This window comes from Salvelinus sp. IW2-2015, linkage group LG25 (assembly GCF_002910315.2).
Source record: "Salvelinus sp. IW2-2015 linkage group LG25, ASM291031v2, whole genome shotgun sequence".
Classification (NCBI taxonomy): domain Eukaryota; kingdom Metazoa; phylum Chordata; class Actinopteri; order Salmoniformes; family Salmonidae; genus Salvelinus; species Salvelinus sp. IW2-2015.
Genome location: NC_036865.1, coordinates 9,456,856 through 9,463,386, shown reverse-complemented (window position 1 = coordinate 9,463,386; position 6,531 = coordinate 9,456,856).

The following is a 6,531-nucleotide window of genomic DNA, read 5'->3' as shown; positions in this document are numbered from 1 at the left end:
GCTGAACTGACACTCAGCCGCCCACAGAACTCAGGTAAAGTCCTCTTCAGAGAGACGCACAGCCTTAAGTAGTCCCCTGACTTTCTGAAAAGACGCTGAGACACAGTGGCCAAGTCCAAGCAGACAGTTTTCTGTCTTCTTTGCTCTTTACAGATATTTGTTTGGTAAGGAGATATCACCAAAGATTTGTATAACTAGCTCATTGTTCTATCTGTGATATCAATCTAGTCATTAACACCCTTCGTCCCCCTGTGTGCTACAAGCAGGGAGAGAGAATTAACGTTCCATTGCTGGGATGCTCCGCTCATGTCACTTTGAGGTGGGCGGTTACGAAGGGTGTTAATTCATATTTGCCAGAGTCCCCCTGCTGCATTCTGGCAAATATGTTGCCTGTCCCCTGGCCGAGGCAGGTGCGGGGACGGTGTCCAGGGGACATGGCCAGGTTGTTGTAACCTAATTCCCGGGGCTCATTGTTACGTTTGTTGAGGGGCGCTAAATTAGACCATGCCCAATGGTGAATTTGAAATAGCCGCTCGTTTGGGGGTGGGGTTGAGAGGTAGCACATTGAACTGGACGGTGCAGCTGTGAGATGCGTTCTTCCCTAACTGCTAGTAATCTGCACACAATGCGGGGCGCGGGGGCTATCTGTCAGCATGGAGAGACCTTGATGGTGGAGGTATTGAATGACTCTCAAATAATAAGGGACAGATATGGTGGGAGGAGCGAACAACAAACATTCCACACAAGCAGCAGCCTTGACCTGGGAGCAGCTGAGAGTTGTGAAGAAGACTGCAGGGCCAATAGGCATCCAAACGGCCGAGGTCTCCGGATGGCTGACAGACAGACAGCATGTTACGTGCAATGGCTGTACAAACCCAGGAACTCTTGACTGTATGGATTCAACACAGAGATCCTATAAGCACTTAAGTCCTCATAAGCTTGTCCCATGTGCCTCATGCATTATGTCTGTACAGATGTAGGATCATAATTTAATTKTCCTGTTGCAGGATAACTTTCCTGCAATGCAGTAAATGTAAAWCTCGTAGTGTATTTGAGGTTTACAAGGGCTTTTGAAGTTTGTAATTTCCTATTTGAAATGTCAAACTTGATTTTCCCTTGTATCAATGTATCAACCCCCTAAAAATATGTTCATTCATTATAATCCACATTTCTTGCTGTAGCAAACCGGCTCAAACTAAGATCCTACATTTGTACAGTTTTCATCATGACCAATTGGATGGGTTTTGAAAAGTGTGCATGTGTTTGTCTATGTTTGGGTGCCAGGATGCTTGCGTGCATGCCTCTCTGTGTAGTATGTGGGGGTTAAGGGCAAGGTTATGTGTTGTGAGGTTCGGGGCTGTGGGAATGCCATTTGAACAAAAATATAAACGCAACATGTAAAGTGTCCCTTCTTTCATGAGCTGAAATAAAAGATCCCAGAAATGTTTCATATTCACAAAAAATTTACTTTTCTAAAATGTTGTGCACAAATGTGTGTACATCCCTGTTAGTGAGCATGCAATTGGCATMCTGACTGCAGGAATGTCCACCAGGGCTGTTGCCAGAGAATTGAATGTTCATTTCTCTACCATAAGCCGCCTCCAACGTTGTTTTAGAGAATTTGGCAGTATGTCCAACCAGCCTCACACACGCAGACAACATGTATAGCGTTGTGTGGGTGAGCGGTTTGCTGATTTCGACGTTGTGAACAGAGTGCCCCATGGTGGCAGTGGGATTATGGTATGGGCAGGCATAAGCTACAGACAACGAACACAATTGCATTTTAGCTATGGCAATTTGAATGGACAGAGATACCGTAAAGAGATCCTGAGGCCCATTGCCATGCCATTCATCCGCCACCATCACCTCATGTTACAGCATAATAATGCACGGCTTTATGTRGCAAGGATCTGTACACAATTCCTGGAAGCTGAAAATGTCCCAGTTCTTCCATGGCCTGCATACTCACCAGACATYTCACCCATTGAGCKRGTTTGGGATGCTCTGAATCGATGTGTACGACAGCATGTTCCAGTTCCCGCCAATATCTAGCAACTTCACACAGCCATTGAAGAGGAGTGYGACAACATTCCACAGGCCACAATCAACAGCCTGATCAACTCTATGCGAAYGAGATGTGTCAAGCTGCATGAGGAAAATGGTGGTCACAGCAGATACMGTATGGTTTTCTGATCCACACCCCTACCTTTTTTGAAAGTGACCAACAGATGCATATCTATATTCCCAGTCAAGTGAAATCCATATATTAGGGCCCAATTAATTTATTTCAATTGACTGATTTCTTATATGAACTGTAACTCAGTAAAATCTTAAGGACCTGCTGAGGTAAACACAGTCATGTTGCTATGCTGTTGAGTAATTACTGGAATCGAAGATGAGGATTAAAAGTTATGCTTCTGTTCAGTGTGTGTGTGCGTGTACACATGATGTGTGTAGAAATGAAGAAGGACGAGTTGGGGCACTGAGTGACGGGGCCAGAGAGCAGTCGGCGTGGTAACTGGAGACCCCACTCCCAAAACACAGAGACAAACGGTCTGATGGATGAACATTGTGTGTTTGACCTCTTCACCTTGACATGCGCCATTCCACTCCAATATAACTTAATCATTGGAACAAACTAGTCTTGACATTCAAGAACCACTCATACTGTTACTGTGTTTCAAATCGTAATCTTCCCTCTTTGTATATCAACATTTACATGCCATATACAGTATTTTACATACCTACTGTAGCTTAAGAACTCAAGGCCGGCCCTTGAACAAAACATTATGCCCCCTGCAAAACTAGAATAGTCCCAGTAAGGCGTATTTTCCAGACGTTGAAGTTAAGTTCAATTTAGGTTCTGAATGAAAGATGAAAAGGTATTTTCCYTATGTTTAAAATACATATTTTCCAGGACGTTGAAAAGCCATCGTTTCCGGACGTTGAAAAATAAATATTTTCCCGGACGTTGAAATCAGGTTCATTTTCTGTTCTGAATGACAGTTGAAAATAAGTCATTTATAGATGTCTATGTTTGGGCCAAATCAAAGCTGGTCCAGACCGGACAAAATTTGAACCAAACATAGACGTCTATGATTGGTTCAGATTTGGTCCGGACTGGACTAAAAACCAATGTCAGTGGATGTGGAAATCAAGGCCAGTCCAGAACTGCACCAAAAAAAGAAGTCAAAAAGGCGTTGGAGTCAGTCCATGCTTACTGAAGTGTAACCTCCAGTGTTGCCTGAAATTGCATTTTATGAATGCCRATCTATGTGGCAAGCCTACCGTTTGTAAAACACCAACAAATGAAGTCCGGACAGAACCAAAAAAAGACATCCAAAAGACTCCGGCTTGTGCTTACTGGGGTGTAGTCTTACATGTCCCCCGCAATGGAATTTTATGAATGCCCATCCATGTGGTAGGCCCACCGTTTGTAAAATAGGCAATTGCATTGGCTTTAATAGTCCTGATTCCTGTGAATAATTAATTTGGTTATTTAAGCTCTGAATATCAGCTTCCCAACTTTATCAGGAGTTATCACAAGCCTATTTGCAATGTGTTTACACAGCGGGAAATGACGCAGTATTTTCTTTTTCGCTATGATCAGCTTGTCAAAGATTTACGGATACAAACTTGAAACCACTGAAAACGACAATGGGATGAAACTCCTGGACAACAGTTGTGATTGTCCATTCCATATTGTCCATTTTACTTTGACCTGTCCTGTTTTTAAGATATGTTGCTTGTTAATATGACAGTTCATTTTTAAATCCYATTGAGCGCCATTTAGGTTAGGATATTTGATCGGAGAAACCTGCATAATGTAAAAAGTGTCCTTCTCAGTACATTGTCATACATTTCATCTCCAGCCTGTAGGCTACAGAAAATGATACATACTCTTTCTACCATATCCTATATCTGCTATATATATGATTTATGTTTTTTTTGACAGAACGTTGGTGGAGTGCTGCAGAGATGCGTCTCTCCAACAGCACCCCGGAGAGGCATGCTGGGAATGGACAAGCAAAATACTTTGCTCCCCTGCCTTTGACAAAGTGAGCTTTGCTTATCAAAGGGTGGCATCAGCACTCACTTAAAAAGCTCATATGCCACTGGTTGAGAGAATTTCATTGTTTTTCGGCAGAATTATGTGAAGTTTTATGTGTTGATGGTCAGTTCAGCTCAGAAAATGCCAGCCAGTCAGTCTGCCGCCATAGACGGCCGCCTAATCCTGCCTAATGACCAGGAAGGCCGTGTAAGAACTGTCTGAGAAATACCTCAAACCACAAGAAACTACAGAATGTAAAACTGACTGTGAGTCTTTCATTGGAAAATGCTTCACTTTCATTGTTCTCTGATACCTGCTGCCGAAAAGCTCCCCCCTGCCAGAATCCCCCCCCCCGCGTGAATGCGCACGCACTCAATTTTTCATTGCTGCCTTGCTTGCTAGTTGAGATTTCTGATCACGTTAGGCTGCGTTTCATTTTATTTTTTATGTCGGCTTGATCGTGGGGGAGGCACTAATAATGTCTGCAGTTTTCGGTTTGGCTATTTGTTTCAAGTGTATTAGTCTATAAATAAATATCTTTGCCAAAATTCATCATCTCGCCCATGGCTTATTTGACTCGTAGTTGTTCTGAAATGTTTATTGCTTGCCTACATTTTACRCCCTCCTCTATGTTTAATATAACACACATACATGAATTATTCATTTCGGTTGCCTATCCTGATGTGAAGTTTGTTCTATAGAAAGTATTTGACTCTGATGTGTGCCACAGAAAGTATTTGACTCTAGCCACAAAATTAAGGAAATTAGAAGAGGGYGAGGATTTCGGCAAGGCTATTTTCTTGCCTACCGAATTCCCACCCTTCTATTTTGGGACTGTAAGCCCTGGCACACTTCATAATCATGTTGACCAGTGTGTGCCACAGAAAGCAAAATTAGAGTATAAAGAAACATAAACATTTATTAACGAAACATTTTGTAATCTTTAAGACAATAAAGACAATACACAAATATTATCACACAATAACACAAAAACATCACAGAAAGTTAAGTTTGTTAACAAACATTAAATAGGAAATACAAATTTAAATCTTGGCGTAATAAGATATAAAATGACAATAAATCAAATATAAAAAGACAATAAATAACATAAACAAATTGGAAAGATGCAACAGCTCGACTGAACATTTAGTCCACTTTTTATGGAAAGTTTTCCAGGTGACACTGTCGCCTGGAACTCATGCCTAACCTAGTCCTGACAGGCAGCGCAGACATAATCCTCCAATGATGGGATGGTTTTCATACAGGACTGGTTGCGAACCAATCGTGGCAGCGGTCACAACCAATCAGAAATTTAGGATGAAAAATGTTAATATATTTAAAACATGAAATACATTTTCTTGAAATACAATTATTTCATTATCAGACAAAGCGGATAATACTATCTCTAGAAATATTACTGCTTTAAACAAATACATACTCGTAAAAATGTGCCTTTAGAAGTGAACAAGCAATTACCCAGTTGTCTTCCTCATTATTGTCCACCTCCCCACAGAAGTGGGCACAGTTGGCTCAGGTCATCTAGCAAAACATAATGTCAATGAGTCTATACATCTTTACATGTATTTTTCTGAGCGAACAGGGAACAAGGGAATAGTATAGGTTTCTTGTAACAAAATTATGTTACACTTTAAGATTCTAATTCGCAGAGTATATTAAACGACACAAGCATAATATAATTTGACAGTTCTGTTTTGCCTTTTAGTCAGTATACTTTCAGTAGGTTAATTGTACATTACTTATACTCTCATACTTACTTTCAAGGCAAAGACCCCACAAGAAGTAACATCTTGTTGGCATGGGTGAGGAAGGGCACCACACGCCCATCTGGAGATATTACACCCCTTCTCTCTCAGGAATGATCTGAACATATATGTTAATAAAAGTACAGCATTTTGAAACACTTTATTGATTACAATATAGAGATGAATAACTGAGGGGAATCAGAGAATGCAGGGAATCCAGCAGGGTGTGAGTTGAAGTAGTCAAATCTGGAGCTGACAAGGGCTGGAATGTAAATGACATGTGATCATCTGGGATGATCTAACATCTGAGAATGGGCAGGCATTCCCTCGGATGAAGAGCATCTCAGTCTTGCTGATTTATGTGCTGTCATCCAGGTGGAAATGTCACCTGCATATCTGATGTAGGAAAAGAGATAAGTTGAGTGTCCTGTGAATATGTTTATGTATATGTACAGTTCATGTGTGTGTATGTGTATATATATATATATATATATATATATATATATATATTTGTTGTATTTTAATTTCTACTAGTACTTACAGTTCCAGCCACACACGTTGCCACTTGTGGACGCAAGTAGTTCCTCTCCTTGTTCAGGTCGCTGCCACTACAACTCACATACACATCACACATACACAAAATATGATACACAGATAACAGATACATGACACAGATATATACACAGACACATGATACCAGACAGTGTCGGGCGTCCG